The sequence below is a fragment of the Cupressus sempervirens genome, chromosome 1 (genome assembly GCF_028749045.1).
Source record: "Cupressus sempervirens isolate cs-2001-9-10 chromosome 1, ASM2874904v1, whole genome shotgun sequence".
Taxonomy (NCBI): domain Eukaryota; kingdom Viridiplantae; phylum Streptophyta; class Pinopsida; order Cupressales; family Cupressaceae; genus Cupressus; species Cupressus sempervirens.
The window spans coordinates 496,630,627-496,647,160 of NC_143118.1; positions in this window are offsets into that span (position 1 = coordinate 496,630,627).

The window sequence follows — 16,534 nt, forward strand, 5'->3', positions numbered from 1 at the left end:
ATCAGTTTGAAATGTCTTTTATCTAGAATATGATTGTAGTATTATTGAAGAGCTACTATGGTTTTCTCAGTTACTTGGATACTAGAGGAGAGTATATTTTGTAGAGCCTTGATTGTACTTTCATCGTTGAGGCTGTCAACATATGTTGATGGTGTTGTTTTAATGCTATTTGTTCCTCTAGGCCAATTACGTACAACATTCTTTAGGAGGAGGAGCAACGTTGTAGTAGAATTCAAGATTTGTTGGAGTCTTGTGTAAGCTTGAGTATAGAATCCAGGAACGATAACCTACAATTAAAATGAATGTGTTAGTCAGTAGAGGAAGTAGTTGTATATTGAGGGGGAAAAAAACAACTATGGATGTAGAAATGGAATAAGAAAATTACAATGGATGTGTCTGATATAGATTCTCCATCTTTGACGTGGAGCTCGTACTCCTTTGGTGTTTATTTGTGAGCTACCACTATAACACCTAACCTGCAAATTGAATAGTTGTTAGGTGACTGAATAAGTTGACATATTCTTGTGTCAGGCATCAATTTTTGGTGGCTACAAACTTGGTCAATTGTTTCAATAGATGTTTGAGCAGTGAGCTAGATGCAATAGTTTGCGTCACCTCTTTCATACTATGTTTTTTTCTTGAGAGAGAAATCTTTTATGCAGACACTTGCACCACACAAAAGCTTTGTCATAAATCTATCAATTAATTGGTTGGTTATTGTTACTGTTATGGTCATGTGACCATCACTATCGACAAGATCAGCATGCACTACAGGAGCCTTTGCTGGGCTTATTAGATTCTTAGCATAAGCAAGACCATAAGTGACAAGGACATCACCTTCAAAAATAGTACCTGACTATGTCGTACAAATATCTACAATGGTGGATACATTGTTTTCTTCTGTGTTGAGTCTATGAAGAGAAGAGATTATTATTCTAGGGTCTTCAATGATATGGAAATGAACTAAATAGTTTGAGAATAACAAAAAAAATTATACTTGTTTGTCAAGTGTCTATCATGAGATATGCTCTTATTTGCTACAAGGTTTTGCTATTCATGTGAGGATATGAACAAAGTTCTAGAAAATGTATTAAAAAATTTAGTAGAATAACTAAATATGTATATAAATTAAATAATGCATGGAAAGGTATGGATGCTACATATAATATTGCAATGCCTTTTTGTGAGAGTTGAACTCTGCTTTTGTAGCTCATTTGTATCAAGGTTGTTGTCAGTTTCATATTTGTTGATTTTGGATGGCTCTATCGAATATATGTTCATGAATTAAACTATGACATTGTTCGAATGTAAGAGCAATATGAAAGTGAATTTGATAAAGGTCATGTGAATGAAATAGGTTAATATTCTTATGCAAGAAAAAATGTGTAAAACTTATATGTACTTATGTAAAGATATGGTATAAGGGAGGCTTGCAAAGGAAATCATAAAGCTATGTTAAATACTGGTTTTCTAATGCATAAGTAAATAATGTACACTAGTGTGTAAATGTAATTTTCTAAGACAAAGGCTTTGTAATTTACAAATGGAGTTGTAAAGATACTACAAAATGATCTGACCAATATGTATCTAGGAGAATGAATTTTGTAGATTCTTGATTAATATTATGTATCCAAAAGTGGTCTAATAAAGTACCTACAAATGTTGTTGCTCTGTCAACTATTAAAGAGAAGTTGTATTGTTGCATGAGTTCTACAAGCATTTTTTGTTTTTTACTAGGATGTAGCATGTCAATATTGAAGATTTCTTTTGAATTTATTGGCAACGAGGTGAAGGTATGTAGCATCAGGTTTGATATGTCAGTGATAGGTGCACCTGGTCTAATATAAGCATTAGTAATTCGTATGGTATGGCCAATATGTAATATATCAATGGTGATTGATTCTAGAGAGTTCGTTGCAAAAGAATTCGTATTTAGTATTGTAGTTTTTTTCATACAACAAGTCATTATACCATGAATAGAAAATGAAGAGTAGCAATTGTATAGTTCATGTAGCAATGGGAGGTGTGCATCAATCTTATATCTTGTTTCTTGGAGGCATAGTACATGTGCTTTGACCAAGTCGTGGTTGCGAACGATTTTTTCTACATGTAATGGAAGGCTACAAGTATTTAGTGAGCATATGATAAGATGAAGCATTGGTAGGAGAGGGAGGCTATGTTGAATTTTCCATTATGCTTGATTTCGAAGTCGTTCCATTCCCTTGTCGACTTTTTGCGAGACTTTGAAATTTTGATGTTGGAGTTTGTGTATCAAATATAATGTCTCAATTATTTTTACACGAGAAAGGGTTGTGTAGGTTAGACCATGTTGGAATACTTTTTGGGGATTGAAAGTGAGTCCATCCATTATCAGACCTTGTGCCCTACGGATAGTTCTTGCAAATGCTAATTGAAGAGGGAATTGTTTTCATGTGATAAATTTAGTAGCAGTTTTCATTTTCCTGGCTATTTTCATTATTGGGGTCCAAGAAGGTGAAATAGAACTGGTGTATAAGCTTTGCATTTTCCTGCGTCATGATATGCTAATTGTAGTGTCATTGAATTGAATCTAGAGAATTTCTTCATGATTTTTTGTATGTAGTTGGAAGACTCCATCAGCACCATTGACTAGTCCATCTTGTGTGTCAAGGTTATTAGCTCAACTAGAATGCCTGGCTTTAGATAGATTACAACAGGCAATGATGATTTTTGAACTTAGCAATGGAAATTGTCAACGTGTGACTCTGTTTCATCAAGAACTTTAAAGACATAAAGCATACCAGGCAAGAAGTCCAACATTTGTCCATTATGTTCGAAAATAGTGGAGTTTTTTGTGGAACAAGTACGGGAATTTAGGGTCATTAGGAGCTATCTTGTAACATGTTATATTCAAGTAGCTAAGGTCTTCATCATTCTATTGACTAATTCTTGCATGATTAAGAACGGATATGAAGTGTTTGTTTGTTTGTCTCATGACAGTGTTTATTTCAAAGTATAAGACATTTTCCAACCAAAATGTGTATGGGATTTTTTCACTGTTTATTGTTGGCTATTCAAATATCCAATTATTGCATACAGGTTGCACTTGATATAAATCACCACAAAATATGATGGTAACATTGCCAAATGGTTATGTTGGTGTATGTTTGATTTGGCGAAGTCTTCTATCAATATAATATAGCATTTGTGAACCAATTAACGACACCTCATTAATGAGAAAGACCTGTAGTTGATCTAATTTCTTGCTTAAGCTGTCAAGAGTGTTTGAGTCCAATGGAAACATCTTCGAAGAGTTACATGGCAGCTGGAAAATAGAATTTGCAGTTATGTCGCCTGCATTGAATGCATCTTTCCCTATGGAAGCAACAATAATGCCTTTGGGCTTGTACGTGTCACTGTCTAGTTGCTTATCATATATCCAGATCATTGCTTGAAAGAGGACTTTTGTTTTAAACATTTTGCCAGTGCCAACACCTCTTGTCAAGAACAAGTATTGTGGTTTGTCAAAGGCCAGTCTCTTTTTCATGAGAACATCTTTCATTGTTGATTGTTGCTCTTCATTTAGCTGCCTTCGCAAGCTGAAGTATGATTCATTTGGAAGAACAAATGGGTGGGGAATTTTTGAGAATAGTGAGCATCTACTTGCATGCATATTTTGTGAGGCATTTATATGTTTCATGTCAGACATAATGTTGTATTTCTCAATTTCATTTGCACCTTCTTTTTGTGCATGGTCAATGTCAAGGTCTTCTATTAGGTGATTTTTGTCACTAGCTTCTATTGCAACTTCATCCATGTCACCCCATTTGATGTCTATTGGCAAAGTGAACATTTTTTCATTCCTAGTGATTTGTACTTTGTGTTTTTGAAATGCTGAACTCCATGATTTGTGCCCGATCAGTAGCGAGTCTTCACTATTTCTAAAAGGGACATAAAGCATGAGTTTTTCTCTATAAAAATTTTCATGATCAGTATGTGGATTATATCTTACATAATGTATGATGTGTGATCTCGTTCTTTTGTTGGGCTTTGATAAGTTGTTTGGGTAAAAAGCTGTATATTCTACAAGTGACATTTGGTCAAAGAGTTTTGGTCATTATATATACTTGTCTATTGCAAATGCATACATGATATTTTTGGAGTCATCTTTCTATTTTGCTAACAACTTGGGACTTTTAAGCATAACAATCTTGGTTTCCGCTGGAGAGGTGTTGATGAAGACGGTACTTCTCGAGCTCCTTTGTAATGGTAAAGATACGATAATATGAACTGCTTGACGACTGGACATTTGTTGGTAATTTAGCAATGCATTTCTTAGTTTGTGTATGAAGTGCACCTTCTCATTGTAAGCATAGGTGCATTGTTTATGTATTTGGTTGAATGCTCATGACAATGTTTTATCTTGTTTTGTCATGTATGAGCTACAATATGATGTAGCAACATATGCATCCAAGATAAATTGTGTGTTAGTATTTGCATACCATAATGCAGGGACTTTTTTAAGCAAATGAATTTATCCATGTATTGGTTGGTTGTCCTTTTAGGAAGACAGTGTTTCGGGACAATGATGCTTGCAAGATGGCAATGTAATCGGCTTCTTCAAGTTGGAATTCATTAAGGAAACTATCAAATGTAACTTCCTTTGTGTAATGTTTGGTTTCTAATTGTTTGAAGAAAACTTTTGCTCTATCTTTAATTGTAGGATTAGTGTTTAACAATGGCTCCAATATTGTTGTTTTTCTCATTGGAGGAAAGGGGAAGCTAAACCTACAGCTAGATGCTCCATACTTTTTGCATGTTTTTGTGTGGTGGTGAGTTTGCATTTTGACAAGATTTGGATCTAATAGTGTAGAATCACATGAAATGTACTTGTCAATGAAGTCCTCTATGCTATTATTTTTGCAATGTCTGAAGACAGGTGCATCTTTGATCCATAACATGAAGTGGACATGTTAATTGCCTCGATTCTAGAATTCGATGACAAAAAAATAATTAGACACTTTTTCAAATAAGGTATCATTTTTTAGCATCATTTTCCTAAATGCATTGACCCTATGGTTGAAATAGCGACTGCAAATAACTGGTTTTTCCTTATTTCAAAGTCCGAGTCTTTATCCTCTAAAGATTCATTTTGGCTTTGTTGTTGGGTGTTAGAGATATGTTGCAATTGCATAGTGTTTGCCAAAAGTGTTCAACTCTTGTTAATGTAACGGAAAAGGTTGGAGGGCCAAGTTGTCAGATCATGGCAAAAATATTTTTCCTAATATTGTGTAAATAGTCAGGAGATGTACGAATACTTTTGAGTGATCTAAAACCTATTGGAGATCTCAAAATGTTTTCTAGGTTTGTAGGGTTCCGCACATCCCTTGCATATAGTTTGTTACCTTTAATTCAACCTTCCTTATACAAACCCATGCTATCAACAATATATGTTGGATTATTATTTTGGCCTTAAAAAAATAATTTGTTATATGTGTTGAAAGTCGTTGTCTTTATGCATAAGCTCCCACTTAGCAATTTCTTGGTAAGTGATTTTTTTGGAAATTTCTTCTGCTTGTGGAAATCCAAAAAACATGTTGGAAAGTTCATTTCTTCTAAGTAGGTATCTTGGAAAATGCCAAGAGGTTTGAAGCCTTCTGCTGGTGCAATTTCAATAATAGTTGAACCAAGATCATTGATTGAATGTGATTCATTAAACCAATGTATAAGTGATTCAAGTTCAAGTTTGTCTTCATCTTTAGGTACAGTATCATGGCCATCTATTTCGCCATCTATATCATTATTTGTTTGTTGTTGCATCTTCGTATTTGCGAATAGAAGTTGCTAGTCTTTATTGATTGAGATTTTTTCCTTTGTATACAATGGTGCCTTTGACAAGATTGTTAAAGCATTCATGACATGAACAAGTCTCACATTTCCTTGTGCATATGCATTTTCATATTGTAACTTCCGTTTTAGTCTAATTGCAATAGTATTTGTCTCATCAATGTCTCTAAGCAATGCATGTTGCACTTTATCGAAATTGACAAGAACATTGATTATTGTACCATTCAAGCCATATTGTGCTTTTTTGTATCCCAATTGCCTTATCTATGCAAAAGCAATACACAAGGAGACAAGCCTTTCTTCTAGGCTAGTCAAGCTTTGTATTATAGGGTTTCATTTATTCCGGCATATGTTCAATGGAGCATCATGATCAAGGATATTGCCATTTACAATGGCATCTACACAACGTGTGCAAACAAGATCGCTTGTTGCAATTATCTTTGTGGCTAGTTGAAGAGAGAGCATAGAAAAAGCATTGACAAATGCACCAATGACTTTGTGGATGTGTTTGTTGAAGCACAACATTTTGCAAATTGTGCATGCTTGAGTTGGGGTATCGTTGATTTCATGAAGATATTGTCCAATTGATTTCTCCTATGTTTTGTTTAGTGCAGTTTGATGTGGATGGTGTCTTGTGCATAGCTTATGGAAAAAGTATTTTCCCCTAACAGTTGTAGTTGTCCCTTCTTGTTCCATGATCTTTTCAATGTCAATTGATTGATTGTTGCTTATGTTTGTTGATGGTTGTTGTCTATTACAGATTGTCGTTTTCAAATGTCTAAGTGAACAATGAATCTTTATGTTATTTCTAGGTATAGTTGCATTAACTGGAGCACCTAAAATGTTTACAAGGGACAATTTCCTTTTCCTTGTTTTTGTTGTAATTTCTATATCTTGCGAGAGAGTACGTTCATTTGTTTTGGTTTGATTCAAAAGTTGTTCCTTTGGTTGGATTGGTTCATAATGGCAATGACCTATGGTATTCTTCAAACATATCAAGTCAATGGATGTTCTTGGTTGAATACAATTGCAATAGACGTGGACCTTAGATAACAGATTTGGTTGCCATATGTTTATCGCAATATTGAAGATGTATGACAGCCATAGCAGACACATTGCATAACCTTCCAAGTTGCTCTTGGCATATTCTAGTCCAACCTTCCCAACTAGTGCGTGTGCTTGCAAGAGGAATTCGTTATCGGACATGGGAGACTGGCTGTCCATATGAAAACAATGCAATGCAAATTTGTTCTTTACTTTTAATGCATTTTCCAATGACTGAGCCATGAACAATTGCAAGGCAATTGCATCAAACCAGTTGTCAACCAAGAGGGCTATAGCTGCAAACATGCTTTCACCATATGGAGAATTAAATTCAGCGGATTGTTTCAAACCAATGTGAGCTAACTCTTCTTCGGTTATGTCTAGAATATTTGGTATGAGGGATGATAAAAGTGACATTTGTTGTTGCATAGTTGGTATTCTGTTGTATGCACTTACTCTTGAGAAGATAGGTTCATAGTGCCCAACCAATGGATTGATATCATGGAAAAGAATTGATATTGTAGGATGAGGTGCATCTTTTTTGAAATAGAGGTAGGGTTTTGTACGTGTCAATGACCAAATGCATATGGGTATGTCCAGCCAAAGAGACAACTAATGGATACAAAATGTGTCACCCCAAAGGCCTGATTCACTTAGTGAGTTGGTTTTAGTGGCCGAAGGGCGCATTCTTCGCAAGTATGTGGCCTTGTTGGTTACTTTATGCAAATCATATAGCAATGAAGGGTGGAGCTCATGCAAAAAAGAGGTTGAAGCTACATTAGAACCATGGTGGAGCAAGTGCAAGAAATGATCGACAAGTCTATTACGAAGTTCAACACATGTATATTGAGAATGAAGCAACACTTGTATTGTATCAAATAAACAATCACCAATGTTGAATTTAAATGAACTGATTCGAAAATAATGCACAACGTCAAGAGCATCATTAATTGATCTATCTTGAGATATGGTACTTGATTTGTATTTGTCTGGTATTATTGGATTTGCTAATGCCTGGCCTGATGTAGTTGATCCAGCTAAAATTGTGTTTATCATTTGACGAATGAAGGAAAGATGAAGCAATTGCAGGTTAAAGATAAGTACAAGATACAACAATCTCGTTACGCCAGCTACCTACAACATAGTGGGGAAAACATGTTGTCAACTCTAACATTAGAAAGACAACATGCTTAGTTGTGCATCAGAAATATTCATACAAAGTCATGCTATGAGAAAGATTCTGATCCATTCAAGCCAAGATATGTTGATCATCACTCATGCATGAAGAAGACAAACTCGAGAAGACAAAATTATTTGAAAATCAAGCATTTATGAAAGCTAAGTTGAGTGAATTCTATAAGATGTATGATATTTATCTTATATATGAATAATTCTTAAATGGAAAGATGGAACAAGCCACAATTTTAGTTACTTTTAAACACCGTAATGTTAATTTAAGTTTTTCGAAAATGGTTATAGATTCATGCTCGTTAACTAGAATGAAGAGCATAATTGATATTAGCACAAAACATTGACACTCTAAATTTGTTACCCACACTAACATATATCTAAATCTCAGTAGCTAGAATATAAGGGAGCATATGATAAACATTGAAGGGATAAAACTATTTGACACTATTAAAGTTATTAACCTCTCTGCTTATATATTATCAAGGCTCGCAGAAGCCTTTACTTCAAACTTCTCACAACAATGTTGATTTCAAGTTTTTTTTGTTTTATATGCAGTATTTAGAGACAACATAAATTGTATTATATATATATATATATATATATATATATATATATATATAAACATCTTACACATAAAAAATGAATACATATCCATGGATAACAAGAAGGTATGACAGTGAATTTACCTTACTAGATGTCAATTTGAGATCCCAAGCGATATAGGAGTTAATGGTATCAAGTGCAAGTAGAACCTGAGAATTTTATATTACATAAGAGTATCAGATATAATATCAAACAATCGATAAAATATTATAAAAAGTAGACAAGAAGTTATTATAGTCTCTGACTTATAGATTATAGGATTTTTGTTTTTCTCCAAATTTAACCCCTCATAAAAAATTTCAAAACAAGAACTAATACATTCTAATTTTATTGAGACATCCAATCTATAAAGAGTTTTTTAAAGTGTTGAAATTATTTCCAATATTAATGAAGGAATGTACTGATCAAATATATTTAACAATCTTAAAATTTGAGCTTTTAGACTTAGAATTAGAGAGCATTGAAGAATTTTTGTTCATGTACTCATCAAATTAATTTAAATGTTTAAATTTAGATTTAAACTAAGATTTTTGTACATGCAGTTGATTCTTTTGATTTATCTATCCAAATAAAAAAGAGGCTTTTTGAAAAATCCTTTAGCTACGTTGTAGTTTAATCATGTAACAAACAAGCTGTAAAAAAATTAGAGACTCCTGCAGTTTACAACAAAGTAAATTTATTCCACAAAAGATAAGCAATTGTTGAAGAAATAGCCAACATAGCAAAGTTTGAATATATTAGTTGGTAGGCATGTTTACATATAGTAACATTCCATTTGGATATGTGAAAAACAAAGTAATCGAACTCTCTCTTGATAGTCTTACAACTTGCAATTGCATTTCATGTGCTGTCAATCCCTAAAATAGAGCAGAAAAGCATGTTGATCAGAACAACTTATGCTAAGATATATATATATATATATATACACACACACATATACATATACATATATATATACACATATACATATACATATACATATACATATATGTGTGTGTGTGTGTATATATGTATATATTTATGTATATATGTATGTATCTATGTATATATGTATGTATACATGTATATATATATGCATATATGTATGTATACATGTATATACATGTATACATACATATATGCATATATATATATACATGTATACATATGCATATGTATATATATATGCATATATGTATGTATACATGTATATACATGTATACATACATATATGCATGTCGATCAGAACAACTTATGCTAAGATATATATATATATGCATATATGTGTGTGTGTGTGTGTGTATATGTATATATACATACATGTATATACATGTATACATACATACATACATATATATATATATATATATATATATATATATATATATATATATATATATATATATATATATATATATATGTATGTATGTATGTATACATATGCATATATATATACATGTATACATATGCATATATATATACATGTATACATACATGTATATACATGTACATGTATACATGTACATATATACATGTATATGTATACATGTATATATATACATTATATACATATACATGTATATATACATGTATATATATATATATACATATATATATACATATATATATACATATATGTGTATATATGTACATGTATATATGTACATATATACACATATATGTATATATATACACATATATGTATATATATACATATATATATGTATACATGTATATACATGTATACATACATATATACATATATATATACATGTATATATATACATGTATATGTATACATGTATATATATATATACATTATATACATATACATGTATATATACATGTATATATATATATACATATATATATACATGTATATATATATACATATATATATATACATATATGTGTATATATGTACATGTATATATACATATATACACATATATGTATATATACATGTATATATACACATATATGTATATATATACATATATATATATATATATATGTATATACATATATATGTATATACATATATATATCTATATATATACATATATATGTATATACATATATATATATATATATATATATATATATATATATATATATATATATATATATATATATATATATATATATATATATATATATATATATATATACATATAATGCTAGCTTTAATCTGCTTTAAAACTTCTACCTTTTACTTGGTTTTCTCTTTCTTCGTTTCATAGATTCTTGGTATATATCTTAGTTCTCCATTCAAAAAAAATTCAAAGGTGTTGTCTTAGGTTTTTTGGCCTTGAATTTGCTCTACAATTTAGTCATGTATTTATAAACATTTCAAGGTATTGTCATGTCAGTTTTTCATTCTCTACAACTCTACTATGTAGTTGTATTTCATTCCTCTTACTTTTTCTTTGATCTTGAATCATTTAATGTTTTGTAACCATTGATAGCATTGGATAACAATTATACTAGCTGTCAAATTGCTTTTTCATTCTTACAAGGAGAGATTTCAGTCATAAGAACACAAGGCTTTTGTATCTCAATTTCCAACTTTCATGCTGTAATTTGTTACACTTATTGACTATGTTCAACATCTATAATATGAGAACTATGGGAGAGCTTGGAGGAAATTGGGCAGATTGATTTCACAGGTATATCAATCAAATAACTATCGCAAGATAGAGTTTTGTTAGATATGAGGATCAGAGAAAGCATAAGAAGAGTAAATTGTGTGAACTGTGGTTGCGAATTCAAGAAGCCACATATGCATAAGAACTTAAAAAGACTAGGTGCAAAACAAAAATTAGAAGATTCTTAGTGATGGGGACACAACCCAAGCACAGAATGGACACAACAGGAAAGGGAAAATTTTACTAATTGTAAAAATATGCTAGTACACTTAGTGTAGAGAAACAGACTCCAAAACATGCCCCTATGGGCTTACAATAGCATAAATCTGGAGATAAATTCTTCTCCCAGTACCTTCTCTCAAACTCCACTCCAAACTGCCTTTTACAATGCCAGAAATGTTCTTAAATAAACCCCGAAAGGTTGAGGATTAGGAATACATTCTAGAAAGTGCTAGTTGGCATCCACTGACCAAATAGAAGGTTCTAGAAGTCGCATTAGAAGTCAGCACAAAATTAGAAGAATCCAAAAATGGTAACCGAACTTCCGGGAGGCATAACTTTTGAATCGTAGCTCCGATTGACAAACTGTTTACATTTTCAGAAAGCTGTCGAAGCACTCTATAGCCTTATGGACTAGCTTTGCTTGTCCCCCATTTTTCGGCCCTGTTCGAGGTCATTTAATGCCCTTAACCTGACTTTGAAGCATTCTTAGGATGTCTCCAGAAACTGAAAAACTGCGATAACTTTCAAACCGTGGGGCCTTTTGACCTGATTCTTTTCTAGAATGCTCTAAATCACAATGACAATCATCTGACCAATTTACACCTTCTAGTTCACCAAAATGATGGCTCAATTACATACTCCTATTTTTCTGGCATTTACACATATCCCAAGGTGATTAAAAACTCTAACCTATAACACTAATAGTGGAACTATGAGAGTTGGAACCTTTATTTGACCCAAATGGGTATCCAGAAATGAAAACACATGAAACAGAAACTAAGTCTAAGTACATTTTTTTGGGTGACACAAGATTGCCCTTATACCTCTAGATGCTCCTGCATCACTTAGATTACCTAAATTTAGCCATTGTGATTAGAGTGGGTACAAAAGAAAATTTGATGATTTCCTAAATTTAACCATTCTGAGCATATTGCTAAGAGGTTGAATTGCTATCCAAGTATAACTTATCATATATCTTAAGGATAAGAGTATAAATTGTTTGGGTAGAAAAGAGGTCACAGAGAAGTACCAGCAAAATCCCATAAATAATTGAGACTTACGATAGAAGTTGAAACAACAGATAATGCCTTTCCTTCAGTAAAGGCTAAATAAATTGTATCCCCATTAATATAGACAGAGGAGTTTGATCTATAGCATCAATCTGACTACAAACAGGGGCATATGCATATCACTAAACAACCTCCACAACTGAGCTTTACACATGTTGAAAGCATTCACTCAAAAGTTTCCGCAACCCAAGATATTTTTATTTATATGAAAGTTTCTCTCAACAACCATCAAAGTTTACCATTTAAAAGATGGAAACATCGAACATTGAAGATGAAATACCGTAGACTTTATATTAAACAGAGAAGGAAGAACTTATAGATAGTTTAAGTTTAGACCACACTTGTAGATAGATTAGAGAAGCCAAAACCAGAGATAGAGATGCAAATACTTCTTTGAACAAAGCAAAAACCAGGTAAGAAAATCGTGTTTGCAACTTTACAAATATCTATCATCTCATTAATGATATTTGGAAACAAGGCGACACAAAAATTTAGTGAACTAAGAGCCTCAATTAAGATAGAAACATTGACCCTTCTTAATCAGAAATTTTGTTTTTAAAATCTTTCCCTTACAACATAACTTATCAATTTTAATTCTAAAAAAAATTTGTTCCTTGCTATGATACAAAAATTTAAGCCAAACATAATCAATATTTGAATGATAACTTATACAAGATGTACAGACTAATTTCATGTAGAAGCTATTATACTCTTAATTAATTTATTAGCAACAAATATGAAATTGAAGAATTAGAGACATTGAAATGATATTCCCATTTAGATGCTTTTGTAGTATTCAAATTTCTTCTTTTGACTACAGGGGTAGAATGAGCAACCATTCTTGGCAACTGCATGCTGAGTTCTAGTTTCAGAGCTATTTCTGAACCTTCTATATGCATTTTAGCCTTACAACACCTAGCTAATAAACCTGTGTACTTTGGCCTGAGTGTCAAAGCACTTACAAGATGCATAATACATGTCAATGATGAAGGGAAACTATGAGTTTGCATTTTGTTAAAGAGATCAAACAAACCCCATTATTTCCAAGGAAAACTCCTCTTTGCTACAAGCCTCACCGTATTCAGGAAAAAGGGAGTAACTAGTAAAAGCCTTTAACAAGTAGCTAGTACAAATGCCAGGAAATTTGTTTGTCAGGTAAAAATCAATCAAACCCTTGCCTACCTAGTTGTGCCCTCTCTGGCTTGGGCCACGCTAAAAATTCCCAACTTAACATTAGTAAAAAAAGGAACTCAGAAAAAGCTTTCCAACCTAGTAACTAATATAAATAGGATAAAAATGCAAATCCAAAAGTCATAGCTCAATATCCAGATTTCCTATGCCTTGTGGCTTACCTTAGTTATGAGAAGAAAGATAGCCAGTTGTATACCACTTTTATTAATTTAGGAGCCTTGAATAGTATTTGGAATTTGTTCAAACTTCAAACAATGTGAAACAAACCTTCGACTGTCTTATGAGAAATTGCTACATCCCTAAAAGACACACATGCCAATAACTATAATCTGTGTGGGTTTCTATATAAGATAAGGATAAAACTATTTCAATCATACAAAATCTGATGGTATTTATCTAACACGTGATGATTATTTGTGGTAATGCATATGCTTGTGTTTTTTGAGAAATTGAAACCAATAAGAAGCAGCATATATATAGTTTATGTGTACAAGGATGACACTTTTTTGCTATGCTCCTTGGAGATGCATCCCCTGCCCTAAATAATACCAACACCGAGTGCTTAGGGAGATGCATCCCCATCCCTTATCTTTTTTAATCAATATGGGATGTCAAAAAAATTGCAAGCCATGCCTAAATTTTTGTTAAGGACTAAATAATTGAGCCCTATAGCTGCTCTCTAATTTTGAGCATGAGTTTATCCTGGAACAAATTACTGAATTACAAACTAATAAATCATTTAAAGACAAAGATAAGGTAAAGGTATAAATTTTTAGGCATCATTGAAGTTCACCATAATAGAGCATTCTCTACATCCACTGAAAGAACTACCACTATAGTTAGACTTACTTATTACCTTAACTTGTCGTGAGAGAGCACTCAAACCAAAATCCAAGATCTTCAGATTTCCTTTTGAATCCAAAAGAAGGTTCTCTAGCTATATTTTTGCCATTTGTCCATTTTATATGTTAGGGTAAAAAGAAAACATACTGAATGCCACCTCAAATTTCTTTTGAGAAAAGTCTTAGAAGGTCTAAATATATATTTGACTATGGGAGATTGTTCTAGGTTATAGAAACCTGAACTTCTTGCTTATCAAGGTTAATGTTATAATTGGAGAAAACCACTATTATTTTTTGGTAAGATAAATTCCTTGTAGCTATTTGAATAATAGAAGAGAAACAATTTCACATATTTAACAATACAAATTAAATTGACCATATATTTTGCTTTTGTTCTACTATATGATTTAGAAACGTACTTTTCTTCATCTAAGTTCAAACATTATTTTTACCCTAATTGGATTTGGAAAAAAATCTTACATCTTAGGCACAGAAGAGAATCAACACAAATCCAACAATGCACAAAGAAACTTGAAAGTTTATCTTCCGATTGGTAAGGATTTAAATCTAGGTTTGTCAAGTTCCTCATTTGATTCATAGGTCAATAACTTTTCTCTGTTGTAAATGGAACTTATTGATCAATATATATTTTGGTTAATTTGTTTTTAGCTACTGCAATCTTGCTTCTAATATTCTTGGTAATTAATTTTTGCTATGGCTTCTACAAAAGAGCTCTGTCTCTTCATCAATCCAAAATAGATACATAAAATGACCAAAGTGACTATTGGGGAGCACATATTTCTGAAATTATAACTTTTTATGGAATAGAGATAAATCATGAACATGATGAGAAACTTGAAAAAGCTCTCTCAAAGCCTTTACTAACAAACCTTACACATGATGAGATAGCTCAAATGAAAAGCTATAATACCCAATGCCACAAAATTGGGGAAGGAAGCTTTGGAAAAGTGTAAGTGGGTAATTTGAAAGCTAAAGACCTAGCTATAAAGAAAATGAAGTGTGAAGGCAAATAAAGCACGAGTTTAGTAGATAATCAAGTGATACTTCTCTAAGGAATACAACACAAAAAATGTAGCATCTATAATTGCATCGAGTATAGCTGATGGAATAGAGTTTTTACATCTCAACAATATCATACATGTTGATATCAAACCTTAGAACCTGATGGGGAATAATGAGGACCGCGAGGTAAAAATAATCAATTTTGGGTTTTCAAGGCATGTGGACTGGGAACTTGAAAACCAATAAAAAAAACATCTTAGTCACCTTAACACTTTGTAAAAGATAAATAAGAAAACCAAGCTCGACAATCATACTACACGAACAGTTCCCATTTTCATTTATCATAAACCATTACGTAGTTTAACATTTAGACTGTCCTTGACTTTTGAAGAAGTATATTACAAATGAAAATATTATTTGTTACAAAGCTAAGATTATTCCAGAACATAGAGTATAGGCCAAAACACTACACTGATTTCCACCCTGCTTTATATGCTAGTCTATCTAAACACTAATATTAACTACAAACCAAAAGAAACCAATATATACTTAGTGACGCATAACCACTATTTATTTACAGACAATAGAAACGATGATAGATCTTGCCACATGATCTTTATTAGATGATAGATCACAAATACGATTGACACACAATAAAGATGTCATAGATCAAAAATTATTATACCTAAAAACCCTAAGGTCCCTCCAGACATGACCACCACTTAACCAAACTCGGCAGAAGCAAGTGCAACGCTAGTCTCAAGGGTGCTTGACACCACCCTTATAGTTCTTTTTGTCTCTATAACAGGGGCAATCATCGTTATTTCCATATTGCCCACTCCTAGAGACAACCTATATGTATAAATGAGTGAAAATTGTTAATTTTGCAGCAATC